The 20015-nt window shown below is 30.9% G+C and overlaps 1 protein-coding gene and 1 long non-coding RNA gene across 5 annotated transcripts in view; one reads left to right on the top strand and one right to left on the bottom strand.

Moving 5' to 3' along the window:
- The window catches only part of LOC107362958 (uncharacterized), a 101770-nt gene extending 83833 nt beyond the window's left edge, over positions 1 to 17937 (bottom strand). For all 4 annotated transcript variants that reach the window (XM_015930104.2, XM_089269593.1, XM_089269588.1 and 1 more), the window contains exon 1: positions 17797 to 17937. The gene's annotated coding sequence lies outside the window, so the exon portion shown is untranslated. The remainder of the gene's footprint in view (positions 1 to 17796) is intronic.
- On the top strand, positions 17650 to 19514 carry LOC149093547 (uncharacterized). The gene is made up of 2 exons (XR_016200125.1): positions 17650 to 17760; positions 17826 to 19514. It is a non-coding gene; the product is annotated as an uncharacterized LOC149093547 (long non-coding RNA).
- The last annotated feature ends 501 nt before the right edge of the window (positions 19515 to 20015 follow it).

The following is a 20015-nucleotide window of genomic DNA, read 5'->3' as shown; positions in this document are numbered from 1 at the left end:
TTCAAATATTGGAATGATAAACTTTCAGTTTGCTTAGACAATTTGCAAATCTCCTAATCAGTCATGGTTAATCAGCTATTGATAGGCAAATACAGTCATCAAGCACAACTCGGTTGGCAATCGATGAGCAAAAATGTCATTTATTTACAACTTCATCACTCGAAGTTGCAAACACTACAATGATGCAAAATAATGTCAAATTTTAAAACTTTTACCTTTTGCATTTGAAAAAATGATTAAATCAACTCGAGTATTTCGCTATTTTTAATTGGCCAACAATTTGTAAGTTTAATTGTTTGCCCAACTAGTTACATTGAAATGTATTCATATCTGTTTATCTTATGGGTCGGGTCAAATAATAAGGTTCATTCATGATTGAAAATGTTAAGTAAATAAAAACATCAAGCTAAATAAATATTTAAAAGTTTACTATCATTTATTATGTTCATTGATTTGCACATTTTTGGTACCATAAAAGGCAAGACAAAAGGTGAATCGAAGGGAAAACAAGAGTTGATTCATTTGATTCCTACAACAATTAATAACAGACCTACCAGGATGTCTCGTGAATCCATGATATTATTGAATATTATCTTCTTGATAAACATTATTATGAATGATGGTGAAGATGAGAGAAGGAAGAAGAAAGTTATTATTTAAAGAATGAAATGATCATGTACTCTTGCTATGGTACTACTACTACTAGGCAGCTACTAATAATAATAGCTTGAACAAGATGATAATAATACAATAATAATTGTAAATAGTTGTGATAATATAATAATTCAAAAGAGCTAAAAATGTTCTCAAGTTGAAATATAAAAAAAAGTAAAACATGGAAACAAGAAAAGAAGGCAAAAAGAAAGAGAAACGGAATGAATTGAACTCCCTATTTACACTCTATTATTCACTCAATGAACGGATATGGCTGAATGATTTCAAATGAATGAGTGAACCAGAAGCTTGATAAAACTAAATATATTTTTTTCATTCATCAAAATAGTTTAAAGAAGCAAAGATTCATCTCAAGGATTCATCTTTTTTTGCTTCTTGCAATAATAATAAAAATAATGGTAATGATAATGATAATGATGATAACAATTCAAACTACAAAATAGTTTTTTTTGGATCATTGATGGATTTTGATTAGATGGAGAAGAAAATTTTTATTTGATTTATATTTTTTTGTTTTCGGCATTTTTTGTTCCATTCTTGGATCGGATTGAACTGCTGGCAGATAGTGATGGCGGTGCTATTCAGTCGTCATGTTTGAAATGTTGAGGAATCAATGAATGTTTACAGAGAGGTTTACGGGTTTAACAATGAGAAAGTTTTGCGCTTGAGAGAGAATGATGTATTAATACAGATTCCAATTTATTGTGTTAATCATATTGATGATTATGATGATGAAAATAACGAGATAGTTAAATGAATTGAATACATTTCCTGTCTTCTGTACAATCAGTTTATTGAAAAGTGGGTGTGGAATTGGTTTGTGGGTGGTTTAACATGATTAGTTTCATTTGGTGAAACTTGTTTAAATTTATGCTCAATATTGAATTTATATTGTTGCCATATTGCACCTTCATCAAACTTGATCAGACTGATGAAAGTTTATTAAAATGTTGAAAGTTTCACTAACGATTGAATCAAGTGACAACTTCTGACAAAATCTGGAAAGATGTTCAAACTTGATCATTTAGAGGAAGTAAAAGTCGTAACAAGGTTTCCGTAGGTGAACCTGAGGAAGGATCATTAACGTATTACCCTCATATTATAAGAGAAGTACAACCTTCAAACAATCTAACGCTGCATAGTGATTTTGTTTTATTTCATCGTTTGAACTCTTGACTAACTTTTGAAAACTTGTGTTATGTTATTTCTGAAAGATAAGCTTCACTTCAGAAACATCATCGGGTTATTTTGCTTTTTATTGTGACAAAAAGTTTATCAACTATGAGCAGTCACGTCAAAGGGTCAAAAAGTTTTATCAGATCGTATTATTAATCCAACTGACTAATCAGAAAGTGGTAGTCGAGTTTTCTAATGAAATATATATTTTTAGTTAGCCCATCAGAAGTACTTAAAAAGTGAAAAATAGTAATTGCAGTTTTTTGATTAACGAAAGTTATTGGCACTTTCATAGCGAACCCAGGCATTTCTCTATGCATTATGTTCATTCAATGTCATCATACAATGTAGCCTTTAGCAAGTTGGTCGCACTTGAACAGAGCATCTAAGTTTGTCCTTTCTGGACGAATTTCTTTGTCCATTCTTGATCTTGACTTCGAACCAAACAATTGAATGAAAAAGTTACAAGGTTAAAATCTTTTCGATTATAACTTTACTTTTTTCCGATTTATCGATTCATTCAACTGAAACTTGCTAAATCAATTCGTTCTTCAAGTTTATCTTTTTTATTGAATTTCAACTGTCAAAAGCATGGACAAATCAATAGACGGAAAACGTTGACAAACATTAAACTCGTTCTTGTTTTCAGTTTTTCCCTCAACATTAATTTCATTCAATCAAAAGTGATTTAATAACACTTTAGCTGTGCATTAAAATCAATCAGTTGAGCAACATATTTCAACTTATTGGCCATCAAAGTGATGCAAACTTATCATCATGTTAATGATGCTAATCACACCTTTATTTATCATCATCATCATCAAGTTAAATATGTAAAGGATGAAATAAATGTGTGTTCAAATGATGAAAAAATGGTGAAAAGAAAAATTAATATCAATATTATTCAGACAATAAAAGATTAACATATAGCCCATTATCATTATAATAAATAAAGAAGAAGAAAGAAAGTCTTTTTTTTAAAACTTAAACTTGTATAATTATGATTTTGTTTAATTATATTAATAATAATTATCAACAATTATCATTTTTCGTTGACCAAACATCGCCAGTGTTCAACAGTGAAACAAGAAAATAACTATTATCATTATCATTAACTTTATTATCATGTTTATTATTATCACTTTTCACATGATAATAATGATAATGAAGAAGATGTTTTATAATGAAATGATTTTCTGTGTGTGTGTTTAAAATGTTAAATGTTTTATTGTTGGTTAACAGTTGATTAAATAAATGAAATTATAAACCATGTAAAGTGTCAATACATAAATCAAATGGGTAAGGTTCATTGATAATGTTAATTCAACATTTTAAATTTAAAGTTGCATGGAATGCCAAGTTCTTTTTTCAACTTTACATGTAAACTTGTATTATTGACTTTTAGCTGAATAGTTAGAAATGAATTGATTTCAGTGTGATAATGAGTTTCTGTTATTTCATTATCACAAGTTGAACACTCAAGGTAAGGAGTTTAAAGATGCGTTCACTTGACCGTCTAGCCAGTTCATGTTTGGCACAGTTAAGGTGCAAAGTTGATCTCACTTGGCTAGACGAAATTAAAAGACTGAAGTTTCATCCTCGAATCAATTAAAGACAAGATTAACTTTTACTGTTTTTCGTTGGTGAAGCAAATTTTCAGCTCAACACTTTTCATGATCGACTAAAATCTTCATGTTGATTTCAAGACGGATGTTCACTCTTTTCCTTTTAAATCAGTCTACTTTTACAAATGAAAAAGTCTTCAGATTTCATTTTCTACAAATTCAAGTTTTTTTGGTTCTTTGGTTTTCAAAGTTTTTCTGCTAAAAAGTCAAATTCAAAGTCTTGAAATGTTTGCCATTTGAATATTTGATCTGTGTAAAACAGCATCGATTTTGTCGAATTTTAAAAATGAACCTTGCCAATTGCAGGAGACTTTTCGAAATGCCCACGACGAGCATATTCCGACAGCAGATAGACCAAGAATAAACTATGCACTATTTAGCGCAATCGATGCTGAGATGGCACCCAGCAAGCCCTCGAAATATTGCTTCAGATTAACAAGATAAATTAGCTTAGACAAAGCTGCTCACTTCGACTTCGAGATGGTCGAACAGCTAAAATCTTTAACCCGCTGTGAATGATGTTGTTTGGCCATCACTATGCCTCTGAACAGACAGCAAGAGACTACTAGGGTGATGATGTCCAGTGCAACCAGCACCCGAGTCAGGCAGTCAAAGTTATTCCAGTAAAGACCTTTTACCTTACATTAAATACACTAAAAAGCTTTACCTTTCTATCCGCTGTCGGGTCATGTTGACGATGCAGACTTTCGCAAAGAACGACAAACTTTTCATGAAATTTATCCAAAACGAAAGCAAGTCTTTCAAGATGCTTCAAGTTTCAAGTCTGCAGCACTGCAAACAGTCAGAGAAGAAATTTTTATTCAAACTCAGTTTGACTGAAAGACGTCATTATTTTGCATCATTGTCATTTTGAAATTGATAAGCTTGAAACAATTGTCTTGATATCTTAAGTTTCATCAACTTTGACTCACTTTCATTTCAGCTTATCGAGTAAATTTTGATTTGCTTGAGCACAACATTTGAGCATTTATTGTAGCTCAATGTTTAAGTAACCATCATGATTGAGATTAATGATTAACCAAAACGAAGGGGAAAAAGGCGTAACAATTAACAGCCTAGTAACAAAATGATTACAATCAGGTAACGTTTATTTGCTCAATAGCTAATGAGTTGATTGACTCAATAATAATAATGATGATATTACCGGTAAAAGAATCGAGAATCAAATTAAGTCAAGTATTCTAATTAACCTTTTTCATTTGGATTCTTCTTCTACTTCAAATGGGATGGAAATTTTTTTCTCATCATTTTCTCTTCTTCTTCTTCTCCACAATCAATTCTTAATTATATTAATAGCTGAATCAAGTCCAAAATCGATTGATAGATGAAGACTATTGTTCACTTGTTGTTCAAGTGTTCATGCAATTATCTTTTTATTTTTATTAGAATATAATTATTACGTTTTTATTATTATCATTTCAGAGAGAAGTAAACTCAAGGAAGACATTACAATAATGATTCTGATTAATATTAACAGTATCTATTGAAATCAGTTGGCACCATGAGAATGGTGATCATCATCAAGTAGGATGCAATGAAAATATTGAACCAAAATGATATTTATCTTAATTTGTTGTTATCATTGAATATATTGTTGGACTTATTTAACATGATGATTGTGAAGAAAAGGAAATTATGATATTATTTTTCATCAATCAGAATTGATCAATCTTTTGATTCTTTTTTCTCTCTCTCTCTTTTTGTTCATCATTGCGCTCATCATCATGATAAATGTTTTTTTATCATTTCACCAAATTTCATTGTGATTAAGAATAAGCTAAAGGTTCAAATGAATTAAGATGAGCAACTTATTAATCTTTGGTCAACAATGTGACCACAACTGAGTCTTTTGTTTTTTTTTTCATTTACCAAGATTGATTCAAAAACACTCGAGATCAAGTCATTAGAAAGTCTCTGATGAAAAGATCAGTCAAATTGCGTTTTCATTGATAACAAATCATTCAAATCTCTGCGCTTGATAATGGCTGCTCGACAAGTTTGATTAGCGATCAACAGTGCTATTAAATCATTTTTTTCAATTAGTGATGAAAGTTGCTCTAAGCCGGAGTTTTGTAAAAGGCGGGATTTGGTTGGGTTGGATTACGGTTAGAAGTTGTCCATTTCATCAATTCATGATCGTCGATATCTCAAATGTTTTGAACTCTGTTTCGCAAAGATAGGATGAATATCGAAGGATCAAGAAGTGAAGTCGCTATCAACACTTGGCTGCCACAAGCCAGTTATCCCTGTAGTAACTTTTCTGACACCTCTTGATGGAAACTCTCAACAGTCAAAAGGATTGGTACTCGCTTTCGCAGTCTGTATTCGTACTGAAAATCTGGATCAAGCGAGCTTTGCAGTTTTGCTTTAAGCGAGGTTTCTGTCCTCAAGAAAGCTGGCCTTAAGAAACTTTTTGACAAATGACCAGCTCAGTGATAGTTTGACTTTTGTCGAAAGTCACACTTTTGGGTTGAAAATGAATTTTCGGAATCTCGATGTCATTTCGATTTTCGCTGGCCAAAACTCTAAACTTTTCCGTAGCATGTTCAATATAAAGGCTGGCAGAAAAGTAAAGAGACAAATTAATAAACGGCTTAACTTATTACGCGGAGCTATTTTAAACTTTCTAACAAGCTTTTTAGATAGAACCGTCCTTTCGATTGATATTAATATTGTCGAACAATTCAAATGAAAAAGGCTCGAAAAACGAGTTTGAAATTTCATGTACACAAATGTGTTTGCCATTTCCCATAGTGAAGATCAAAAAAAGTTCAGCGCAAACCAGAAATTTTCAGGAAAAAACTCGCCTCAGGGCCGTCCTTTTGAAAAATTCTAACTTCGATTCAGCTTAAAATACTTAACCAGATAAAACTAATCCAAAACTCATTTTATTGAAAAAAAATCTGTAGAAATTAACACCGAAAAAATTATTTAACACTTTGGCAAGATACTTATGACTAGCCGTAATTAAAAATTACGTAAAATCTCTCAAAAAAATCCTACATCAATAATAAAATAACCATCTGATTACCCAAGTTTCAATCTACAATTTGTTGCAAGATGAAATAATTAAAATGAATATTTGCTGAGGAATTAAGTTATTAATTTTGTCTCTTTACTTTTATGCCGGCCTTTAGTAATCCATTTAAAATTCCAGTCTATGGAAACTCTAGTCTTGATATGGAATCAGCCACAGAGTCCCAAGAAAAAGGCTTTGATTGTGTGCTCACTTGACTAATAATGACTTTCAATCCTCAAACACGAAGAGAAACCTTCAAATTTTTCCTTAACAAAGAAACTGTAAACTCGAGTTTTTGGATATTTTGAAGAATCAAAATCGATGAGCGGCTTGTATTTCAAAATTGGCCGATTTTTTCATGAACTTTTTTTGAGTATCGATGTTCCCAGAAACGATCACAGTACCAAATGAAAGATTTTTTGGTGAATTTTTTTTTATCAAAATTGTGATTGAAAAAGTCAAAACCTGATTGCCTTTTGAAATGTTACAAATGTTTTTGTTCCATCACCCTGTAATTGTGAGACTTTTTTCAAGCTCCTAATACATTTTCACCTTATTACACCTCAATTACTCAACGATTCAATCATTTTTTCCCTTGCCTTTTAGATTGCGCTGAACAAGAGCATGATGATGATCAAGTTTACCACACAATGGTATTAACCTTTGTTTCGCCTAATTTAAGCGAAAGCGTATAATTATCAACAACGAAGAATCACTTTATATGGATATTAGGGCAACCTCAACTATTTAATTATTATTAAAAGGTAGTTATAATAATTATCATCTTTAAGCTTCCATCAAGTAAACCTGAAGCTCAAATGTTACCTTGAATAAGCAACTAGATTAAAATGTAAAAAAGCAAACTTCATTTAATAATAATGATAATCATGTTGGGATCGTGCAAACTCAAAATGATCTCAATATTTTCCTTGCATTTGCAAGTTTAACCAAAATTAAAGATAAACCAAAATCTGATACCAAATGAACTTTGAATGGGTAAACAGTAAAGTGACCGAAACTTTTCTCGTGAAAAACCGAAACTCGATCTCACAAGTTTCACCTAAATCTTTCGAGTTTTTTTCTCAAGAAATTATTTAAATTTCAATGGAAAAAAAGTTTTCGTTTTGCAAAGTTGAAACATTGGCCACAACGAGTTTTTTCATGTGCAAGTTATTTGATACTTGGAGTTACTCTGAAGTTTATCTTGAAATTTGCGTCTTTCAACAGCAGCTATTGAAACATGAAATTATCTGGTTGTTCATTATCAATAAGTATAATTATAAGATATTTGTGAGTACCAAGCAGTTGTACTAAATCGTAATCATTTGTAGTGTCATGTTGAGATTGCATTGGATTCAACATAATCTGATGTAAATGCGTATTTAAAGACTCAACATGTTATTAACAATTAACGGAAAAGTTTAAGGTTATTTACCCGTCAATGGGTATAACGTTGATAGAAAGCATTGAAGGACTTCGGAAACAGTTAGATAATGGGGAAAATGTTCGTAATTGTATCGCAATAAAATGGAATGATTGAAAACTCTGAGCTAATATTCAAGATTAGCAAAGATCAAGTGTGCAAGAAAGAATCGATTTTGGAAAAAATGATTTTTGTCATTTCTGCTAATTTGGTCCTTTGGTAATTTTTTATTGTTATAAAAGCATGAAGACCCGAAAATCGCAATGTGCGTTGGAAGCTCAAGAGCTCAGTGTGTGCTGCAATTTGCACCGATTATAGTAGCTAACTACGTTCTTCATCGATTGGTAATTCGAGTGATCATCCGCTTGATGGTTCAGATCTAACAAAAGCTATTTCGATCCAGATTTGGACACTCCACAACTACATAGCTCGACTGAGTTACCGTTAGTCATTTTCAAGGTCAACACATGAGATTCACTCAAAACTCGGGTGAAACTCCATCAGCCTGACCAGTTACATGAACTGGAATCAGGTGAAGAGCAAAAATGATAACTTAATACTTTCCCTAGTGACCCCTGGTGAGTTGAGTGTAGGTTAATTTGTTGATTGAAACAAAAGTTGATCTTAATTTTAAAACATAATTGATCATTTGCTTTGTTGTTCAAGGGCAAAGTTGATGACCTTGCAATAATGCAAAAAAAGAGAGCAAAAGGGCCAAGAAAGGTAATGAGTGAGGGGAAGAAAAGGCTTAAAACTCTGTGAAAAGGTAAGGAAAGGAAGAAAAAAAATTTCAAAAGCAGTTAGAGAATCGTCATTAATCTTTTTTCTTGCAGTTTCTGGTGAGTGAGAAAAAGTAATTAACTGAAAACTCAATGAGCCAAATAATCAATTGTTACAATGGACATTATTTAACTTATCATTTTATCATCCATCTCTCTCTCTCTCTCATCTTACCTTCAACTGTTAACAAAAGGGAATGTCTTATTCCGCGAAATTGACATTCACCTTTAACTTTCGCCTTGAGGTTAACAAATTTGAAAATAGGAAAAGAAGGCAAAATTTACAAAACAAAACATGAAAAATGATTTTCATCTTCATCATCATCACTTAATTTAGAAACGCAAAATGCCTCAAAACTAGAGGCGTATTTTGCGTAAAATATTCAATGAAACTGTTGATGTTTTGTTTTTCCAGATTCAATTTAATATTGAACTTTTTTCTTTGCTTTTCATTTTCAAAATGTTGATGTAATGATGCACATAAATGAATATTAAAGACAATTGTTAACTCGATTTGCAAACATTTCTTGTTTTTCCAGGTAATTTTACTTTAATTATGATTGTATCGTAAACAGATTTAACTTGCAAACAAATTGAAGCAAATGAAATGCATTTTACTGTGAAATGATACAACATTGAGAAACAATCGCAACTATTGAAAAGAGGAAAAACATAGAATCACGTTACTGGACTAACAGGTAAAGGTAAGGTTAGTTACTTCTACCTTTTGTTTCATTCTCATCATCATCTGTGAGAGAGTGAATGCTCAAGACTGCCGCAGGGTTTAAATTGTGCAAAAAAAGACGTCGCTCTTGTATAATATTTAAGTTAATTATATAAAGATATTTTATGTTTGTTTCTTGTTTGCTTGTTCAGCTTTTGCTTGTTGACCATATTAAAAGTAATTATACTTGGAATAAATTATGCTTATGTAACAGTGAATCAAATTGATTAATGAATTTGTTACTTATTAAGAAAACATAATTCATGCAACTAAAAGAAGAATAACATGATAAAAATTAAAATTTCATTCCATGTTCATTTCTATTCATCATTATTGTAGCCAATGATGGAATTCAATTTTTTAGACATTTGTTTTTCTTCTCATTGCAATTTAAATTGCTTTTCATGCAAATGTCGAGTTGCAGGTTTTCTCAGGGTTAGCAAAAAGTTCAATTCGAGTTCAAGTCGACGTTACGAGTTGGAATATCGACTCATTGTTGAATTTTACTTTTGTTAAACAATTGCTTTTTGTTTGGGTTTTTCCGGTCACTTTACACTCTGATAAATTGTGAGTTTCAAGTTTCTGCTGAATAATTGTCTGATTCAATTATGAGTTTTTCATTGAAAAAAAAACTCTTTTCATTGTTGTTGTTTCATTTACAGATTTTCTGGCAATTTCTCGTTCCAAAGATTCTGGTTTACTGCTCACATGTTTGTCATGTTTGGTTAACTGTTTCTTTGAGTTGAAAAACTTGAGTTTCTTGGTTCGTCATAAATTGATAAGTTGCAATTAATCACTAAGATTAGTTGATTCAGATTGTGATTCTAAAATCGTCGCATTCAATGTCGAGTGTTTTGAACAAGTTTCAATTTTTTTCAAGGCTTCAGAATAAATCTTTTAAGTTGAACTTCGCACAGAACTAATGGTCGACCTTATACAGTAACCTAAAGACTGATAATCCCGTTATAATAATTTTTTATTTTGTATCAATGTAATGCTCAAATATTGGTCGATATGGAACTGTCCAGATCGAAAATTTGAAATTTCACTCGATTTCGATTACAATTCTAATTGCATCTTCAGCCTTTAGACATCAATAGATCCATTCAGATTCAAGAAATCTTTGACTTCGGTCTTAATGCTATTGAGTTGCAAAGCTTCCCTAACTAACCTTCAATTTTCATCCTAACCGAGTCAAGCTTGCTGCACAACCAGACATCCTCTTGTCTGGTTAAGTATCACATATTGATGCAATCTTAGTGTGACTTTAATCCTTATTATTCAAGATTATTCAACTTTCCTGATAACTTGAAACTAATTATAAATTCAATGGAAACAATGCGAAGGTCAAAAAATTGGACAAAAAGGCAAGTTCTCAACGGATTAAAAGGATGACCGCTTGAGAACAATCACAATGTTATTCATCTTTACCTTGATTCTCATCATTCCTCCCTCACACCCATCCTTAACCATTTAAATGGCAAACTTAAAAAAGGTACAACTTTTTGAATAACAGCTAAAGTAACCCACAAATAAATGAACTTTTTTTGTCCAATACATTTTGTTCGAGTTGCCTTTTTGCCCAAACTTCGTTAAGTAGGCAATTTGAATGCAAAACACAAGAGTAAGGTAATTTATTACTCCTGCAAGTTTTGATTGTTAAAGTAATATATTTTAACTAGTAACATAATGATTATCATTATAATAAACACAAACACCTAGGAAGGTCTAACCAATTTACTGTGCACTTCTGTTTCTGTGTGTGTGTGTCTGCATTTCCTGGACCAACCAACCTTTATTTTTGAGCACTAACAACGAAAGCAGAACAACAAGAAAAGAAGAAAAAATTTGTTTTTCTTCACTTCTTTAACGTAATGGTTTTCCAATTAACTGGATCTTAATTTGGTTAGCATTGCCTAAGGAACCAAACCTTTGAAAAACAACAAAAAAAGCTCAGGTCAAGTTTTAAAGTTCACCAGTTGATCGAAGATGAAAGTAAATATACTTTTTGAATTGTTGATTATGATAATTAGTCTAATGATAATGATGTCTAGTTAGGTTTTACACAGGAAAAAGGTGAAAAGGTAAAAGCTCACAAAATCAATAATTCAAAAATCTATCAAAATATTATCATCATTAGATTACAATAAATGTTTACAGGCAACTGGAAAGCTGGTGATATATTGGCCAGTGAAACGCTCGTTACCCTTTTAAACTCGTTAAAAAAGGTTAAAGTTTAAAGGTAAAACCTTTGCCCATTATTGTTCAACCCATAACCAGACATTAAAAGTTGAACGTTAAAACCCAATAATTAAAGTTGTTTCTGGTAACGAGGTAAAAAAAGCAAAGGAAAAATACTTTTTACAATCATTTCTCTCCTCTAAATCATTGACTTTAATAGGCAGCAAATTACAGGTTAAAGGTTGAAGTCAACATTTATCATTTGGTAAAGGATTGTTCAAGTTAATCCAATTTGTTGATGATCACTTTTGCACCGAATCAATTTGAAACTGATTATGAAGGTGGAATTAATTGTTTCACTGTTTGTGTGGTTCATCACGAACAATGCATCACAATTGGCTTCCATTTTCCAATCGTTTACCAGAAAAAAAACGCTGTTTAACATATTAATTGATTGTAATGGACAATAATGTAATTACTATCATTACCATGATTACATGATTATATACCTTTGTTAACCTTTAACCAATTAACTTTGGTGTCTAACTTTACTTGTACAATTAAGGATTGTTAATGTTTTTTATGCAAATGTAAAGGCCATTTAATTGGTTAACATACAATGATATGTTATTATGAATCTAATTGAATGTGAATGCATCCAGAGTTGGGCTTGTTTCTGGCCGTTCAAAATCACGATCAAATGCTCTTCTTGATAACTTTTTAATGTAAACATGTTTAATAATGTTTAATAATGGTTATCATGATGATGATGGTGAGGATCAACAGGATAATGATGATAATTTGATTGAAGAAAATTAAAGTTGATTTTCTTTGCCTTCTTCTTCTTATTACAATTAAGATTCACTTGTCAGGTTTGTTTTTCAAAGTTAATTTGCTTCTTCTTCTAGGTTTGTGTTTAAGCTCAACTTTGCCTTTTCTGTACTTTGATAACTTAATCATACAGTTTTTTTTTCATTTACCTGAGTTTTCATAAACTTATTGAAACTGATTGGCGGTGAAACAAGTTCAGTAATTAGACGCAAATTTGAAGACGTCTCATAATTATTATGTTCGTGTTGACTGGCGCTTGCTGCTGTTGACACAAACAAGGTGAGACTAGTGATTATCATTGTTGCTCGCCCATTCTGGATTCACAGTTTTTTTTTCACTCATGATAATGATGATGATGGAACAGGTAAAAATGATCCTTTTAAAATCATCATGTAATTATGTCTAACCAGTTATCACAGGTAATTTGAATTAGATTATGATGATGAGTACAATTGCAAATGGTTACATGATTATCAATTGGTGACACTAAAAGGTAAACTTTTCTTCTTTTTCGTGTAAAGGTGAATATAAATTGGAAATATCATTTAATTTACATTCCATTTCAATTTACTAATTGTCATTTAGCTGAAAAGGTTGAAATATTTGCACCTTTACAGCTGATGAAACTGAATCTTTTAATTTCACGTTTCACTTTTGATGCTTCAAGTAGCTTCAGGTCAAAATCGTAAAACTATAGGAATTCATTGAAAACCTCTCATGCAAATTCAATTCTGACGAATCTTCACAAATTTTCAATTCGACCGAAAAATTCTAAGCCTGCAAAAGCGAAATTTTCATGAAAACTTTTCGAATCCAGTTTTCGTTGCAAAATTTTTCGATCTTAAAATTGAACGATTCTTACGAAGGTTCATCAATCATATTAACTCACCATTGACTCAAATAAACTTCGAAGAGTGACATTTCCAAATTAAGAGACAATCGGATCAAAAAGTTTCGCTACTCAATACGATCTGAGTCAGAAAATTTTGAGTTCGTTAATCAATCCATTCAAGCTGAGAAAATTTCCATCTAATGGACTGAAAAATAAACGTCAAAAGATTCGTCAACTAATTATGGGACTCGAAGATGACTATCAACTAACCATTAAAGACCAAGAACAAACTCGAAGTTGGACACCAGTAAAACTTTGGCTCAACGAACAGCACATTTCTATTGCAAACTTTTTCTTCTCTTCAGATGTTCATTTCGATTGTGCACGGAGAACCAACGAATTTTCTCTAGAAAAGATTTCAATTTCAACTGAAAATTCACCTGAAATTTTCACGTTTTATCCATTTATTGATTAGCAAATTCAATGTGCGTAAAAACATTGTTTAACCAACGTTTTACGACAAAATTAACATCAATATTTTTTTGGTGTGAAACAGCAACAAATGAATTATGAATAATGAAAAATTTGTCATTTTTTTGTGTTCAATTGTTTTCCCATTTGATTAATTATCATCTGGAACCAATTGTTTTCCAGCATTTGCATGGTTCAATAATGAACACACACACACAGATGAAGGTAAAGACTTTATAGGTAAATCGAGACTCAACTTTCAAACCAAAACCTGTTGTCAATACACAATAACAGGTAAAAAGAGAAAAGGTAAAAAAATAAAAAAAAGAAATGAATAATGATTTAGTTTATTCACAGATAGTCTTTTCTTTTGATATTCATTGTAAGTCATAAAATCTATCATTCAACATAAAATACATAATAGGTTGACGAATATTAATAATAATATTAATAATAATATTAATAATAAATGATAATAACTATAATAATATTTATAATGATAATGGCAATAATAAACTGTCATTTAACTTGTAAAGAAAAATGGAAACCTCAGGGTTATCGGAATGGTTTATATCCAAATATTAAAAGATGGGAAACACAAAAGGAACAAGCTGATCAAGTAATCATCAATTAACTGTCATCCAGTGTTTACAACCTGATTGTAATTGTTATTCATCCTTTTTCGCCATCATTTTAATTTTAATCAAACTCTCGCAAAGTTTCAAGTCTCTCTTGGATCGCTTCAAGTAAACTTTGCTCATTTGTTTTCATTGCAATTAAATTTTTGGGTTTTGTTTTAAGTTTATCATTCGTTTGGTTTGATTGTGATTTGGGTTTTGGCTGTTTAAATTCAATAAATTGGTGAATGAGCTTTAAATTTTGTTTTTATTTTGTTAATATTAATGTGAGGTTACCACGCAGGGAACACAATAATGATAATAATAATTGGTGATAATCAAAATGGTTAAGCTTCTTTTTTTTCACTGTAATCATTTAAGGTATTACCAAAGAAATAAAAATGATGATTGAAATGATTATAAATGAAAAAAAATGAGAGGAAAATATATTTTAATGATAAATGTTCATGTTGGATTGAACGCAAATCAATAACAAATCAAATCACCGAGAAATTGCACCTTTAATTAGGGAATCGATGATAATAAAAAAATGGTTTTCATCAATTTGCACAATTTAAAAATATAATAAAAACAAAAGGTTAAATTCATTAGATTGATGGATAAAACGTTTAATGTAAAAATTTAATGAAACCTTTTTTGGCAATCGTAATGACTATTGTAATCTTCATATTTTATCAGTCAGTCAGGTTAGGCTGTTGGTCGACCATTTTCAACCGATTAAAGTCATTCTTGTCCCATCAACATAAGTATAACGAGAGTCTCTCAATCGCTGATAAACTTCATCATTTTCATCTTACTTTTCATTATCGCTTCGATCACCATTTTCATCATCACCGTCATCTTCATTCTCTCCATCCTCATTTTCAACATCTTCATCATCGTCATCTTCATTATCTTCATCTCCATCTTCATTTCCATCTTTATCATATTGTCATCAGTCAATATCGTTAGGCTGATGGTCTACCATTTTCAACCTAGCAAAGTCACTCTTGTAGAATCAACAATAGCACTGTAAGGACCATTTGTCCGTGAATAATTTTCATCATCTTCGTCATTTAAAATGATTCATTTTCATCATCAAAGTTGACATCAAGTAGCCGGTGAAGTCTGTTTTTGCAACCTGGAAGAGGCACTCTCGTGGAATGAAAATTACCACAAAAAGAGCCCTTTGACCGTGAAATAATTTCATTTTCATTTCTACTTTGACTTACATTTTTTGACATTCACTCACTCATCATATTTATCATGCAAATGTTAGACTATCATTCATGACACTTTTCACCTGAATCAAGTCACTTTCTCCTCTTTTAACCTACATCAATCTATCTAAATTTCATCCACATTTATTTCATACTTACATTATAATGAACACTAAAATGAGCCTCATTTTGATACCAATTTTCAGTCTCTCCATCATCAGTAATTTCATTTTCATCATGATAATCATCATTTATTTAAAAAAAATTATTCCAAATTTTGTGTGTTCAACTTGCATTCTCTCATCCCATTCATCTTCTTTTATCATCTTTTCACTTGTTACCTTATTTACCTCAATTTGCTTCTTCATTTTCATCATCTCTTTGTTGCTCATCTTCACACTTTGCACCAACTTATCACTCATTATACAACTATAATTAGCAAGTTTATTATTACAGTCAATCCATCAACCTAGAGCCGAGATTTAATCTTTCAAGCCAATTTTTCATACGCTTATTTGGAGGAAAGGATTATTACTATCGTGTTATAAGGTTGTTTTAGCCGCAAGCACTTGCAACATGAAAAATTAATGTTCAACTAAACGGTAAAAGCCACTTTAATCACTATTCAAGTGTTTAATTGTAACACTTTAAAAATAGCGATTGTCCATGAAAAGCAAACAGCAACACAAGACTAGTTTCACACTGGTTTTTGGGTTCATTTCAATGTAATTTACTGTTTATGGTTGAAAATCAATTGGCGGTTCAACGGTTATTTTACAAACTGAATCTGATTGATGAGAACAATCAATCCAATTGTTGCATTGAAATAATTTCCTGTCTTAATGTGAACGGATACATGAACTGAAGGCTTTGTATTTTAAGATGATTGTGGGTGGTTAATGATGAGATTAAATGTTGAAGATCGGTACATTATACTCATTTCACCTTGAAATTATTATGATGAGTGACAAACCTATTGTAATGTGGATAAATGTCTGTCTGATTGTACAAATAAATTGTAACAATTAGGCAGAGAGAAGGCAAAAAAAGAAGGAAGAATTGTTATTTTTGATTTAGAGTAAATTTTATCAAAAAAAACGAAAGCAATGCCTAAAATGACGTTCCATAAAGCCTAACCTTTCTTTTGTCAGACTAATATGCAAAGCCTTACCTTGATATCTTTCATTATATGCTCTTCTCAATTAGGTAATTTTAAACAATACCGATATGGTTAACATTCAATTAGTAAATTGTAATTCACCTTAGTAACATCAATATCAATCAGCTTCTCTCCTTTTTTTACTTTGCCCGATTTTTCAAGTTGCATTCTTGTTACTTTACAAGGATGAGTCTTTCAATTGATAGTTGACTTGTAATTGTGATGATTATCGCACCTTTTTTCTATCATCTTCATCTATTTCTTCATTCACTTGAATTGTAACAAAGGGAAAAAAACAAAATGTTCATGCAAAGCAAAAAATAAAAATCAGCAAACCAAGGCAATTATTATTTCTGTATCAATAATGTTTAGACACAATCAATTTGGCACAATATTATCATCACTATAAAACTTCCAATTTCTTCTGATAATCAGCTATAAATTACAGTTGATTATTTATTCACATTAAAGCTGGTAATCAGTGTTAGTTTACCTAAAACTGTAGATAGTAATTGGGTTTAAGGTAAATAAACAGGTATCAAAATGAGACTGGGAAAGCTTCAGGTCAAGGTTTTGCTTGTTTATTAAACACTGTACTAGAGATAAGTCCAATTTGAATCAATATTTACATAAAATATGTATTCTTTGATAGTTAAACAGTTGTAATCCAAGGTGAAAGTTCACTATTAATTTGCTTCAAATAAATTAACATGATAAACTAATTTAATTTTTTCACAGACAAGTAAAAAGTCGTTAATAACTTTAATGGTTTGCTTTTTCAAAAAAAAGAGTCAGTGCCATCTATTGTAATTAAATCCATTTCTCTTTCGATTTCTCTTTCCTAATCAAAGTCTAGAAGAAAAAGAAAAAAGAAAGAGATTAGATTTTTAATCACTACAGATGGCGTTGACTGTTTTTTTTGTCAAAGTTTATTGGAATCTCATTGAATGATTAAACAATTTTTGTTTCATAAAACCGTTAAACTTTTAATTTGAAATCTGTTTTAGGTAAGTTTTATTTTTAATTTTATGACATCTACTTACTCTTTGTGTTTATTTTTATCCACTCACAGATTTAATGGTTTAATTGGAGGAATAAATTGTCACTCATGTGTAGTATTTGGTAAAATTTTTCATGCAATCCAAGAGTAAAATGACGACGAAAGATGTCCTATTGTTTTTGGTTTTGTTGCTGTTGAATCACTTTTGGTTAATTTAGTAACACTTTCTTGGTGGAAACGAGCGTAATCTTGGTTATAAATGAACATAAATACACTGACACAAGTATCCAGGATAGGTTTTCAAGAATGGCAATGCGTAAAGGTGTGATAATGGTGGTTCGGTTGTACACTTGCAAGTGGATTGATGCGTTAGATGGATAACCGTTGTTAAACCTCAAAAGGATTCAAGACGCACAAGAAAGGAAAACAATTGGAATTAATCAAATTAGTTTGACGTGTTTATTTAAATCATGGATGAATCAGGTGTCCAGTGAACACCTTAAAAGGAGGGAATATTGCTGGTGAACAGTTTGAAATGCTAAAATTGTGGTGGTTAATGTCACTGTTGGATCTATGGTAAAACGTCAATGGTTAGAAGGTGATAAAAAGTGTTGATAAACAGAGGATAATAGTTGATGATGATTATTGTTGCAACACGGATGATGATGATGAGACAGAATGAATGTTAGATAGAGACAAAGTGAGCATAGAGTGAGCTTATAAATTGTCATTAATACATCACATATTAGTGATAATTATTAGAAATGAAAAAACAACAGAGAGACAAGCAAAATAGTGAAGGAAAACATGAGAGAGAAACAGAAATGGAGGGAGAATAGAAAAGTGTAAGAAATTATTTTGAGCCATTATTTTGACAAAAGTTGACGATGATGAACGTAGTAAGATGATCATGAACAAGCTGAATAGAGAGAGAGAGACAGAAGGAGAGAGAGGGTGAGAGACAGAAAATTAGAAAGGGCAGGGCAACGGTAAAGACCATGAAGATTAAGAGAGAAGAAGATAAATTAATATAAAAAAATGAAAGATAAGAAATGGAAGGCAGAAAGAGAGAGAGTAGAAGGAAAAGAGGAGGAAGAGAGTGGAGTGGGTGGTTTGAGGGGAGGAGTGTGTATTAAACATTTAATCTACTTCTTTTCAAGCTTACCAACTTTTCATCTTTCTTCATCACCAGTCTAATCATCATAGAGATCATAGACATTAGAATGTCTCTCATTGCCATCATCTTCACCATCCTTATCAGTTTATCTATTATATATTATTTATCTTTAATCATCATAATATAATAGAGTAATAATAATCATAATGAATATATGATTTAACATGAATCGACAACGACAACGTTTCAATGATAATCATCAACACCAATATCATCATCATCATCATTGACAACCTTATCATTATCATCTTCTTCCTTCTTTTTTTCTTCACCATTGTAAGTTCAATTTGTTACCGCAAATTGAATAGTTGACTCTTGATCCAATTGTTTATTGCAACCCTTTTTTTGTCATCAATTCAATTCCGTTCTTTATTCAATTTAAAGTTTAAAATTGATGAAAAAATGCGCCAATCACTTCAACTTCAATAGTCTTGTTGGGTTTACTCGAGTATTTGTTTGCATATTTTTGATTCACTCTAATGTTATTGACTCGTTAATTGTTACAATTTTTAGTCTCAATTTATCTTATCATTTCCTTTTCATCTTATTTTCCTTTAATTAACATTCATTATTATACAATGCAACCTTTGATTCCTTGCCATCTTAATTACGATTGTATTGTCTAATAATTGCCAGTCTTTATAGCTGATTGATAGGAATCGTAATAATTTATCATCAATAACTTTTGAGTTTAATTTTTTCACCTTAAATCATCTTTTTTACTGCCAATTTCATATTGATTAAGACAAAAGATATCAAGCAAAAAGTGAACAATTTCAAAATGGTTTCCCTAATCATTTGATAATCATTTGTATTCTTATCAGAAAAAGGTAAAGAATTTTCTTCATCAAGATTTCATATCAACATATTTTGAATCAAAAATCATTTTCTGGTAAACTGGTCAATCGGTTAACCCATTAATGGATTATCAAGAAAAATCAGAATTCTTAATTCTGTAATTCACATTTTCTGCTCTTCTCTGATCATTATTTACCAATGAAACAAAAGCAATTGGTATTACAATTATAATTGTTGGATGGGAAAGAAAAGATTGATTAGGTGAACAATGAGTTAATTATGATTTG

This window comes from Tetranychus urticae, chromosome 3 (assembly GCF_039701765.1).
Source record: "Tetranychus urticae isolate SD_2017Ah chromosome 3, NJAU_TeUrti_SD_1.0, whole genome shotgun sequence".
Taxonomy (NCBI): domain Eukaryota; kingdom Metazoa; phylum Arthropoda; class Arachnida; order Trombidiformes; family Tetranychidae; genus Tetranychus; species Tetranychus urticae.
The sequence above is the reverse complement of the archived record's forward strand: the minus strand, read 5'-3'. Positions and strand labels throughout refer to the sequence as shown.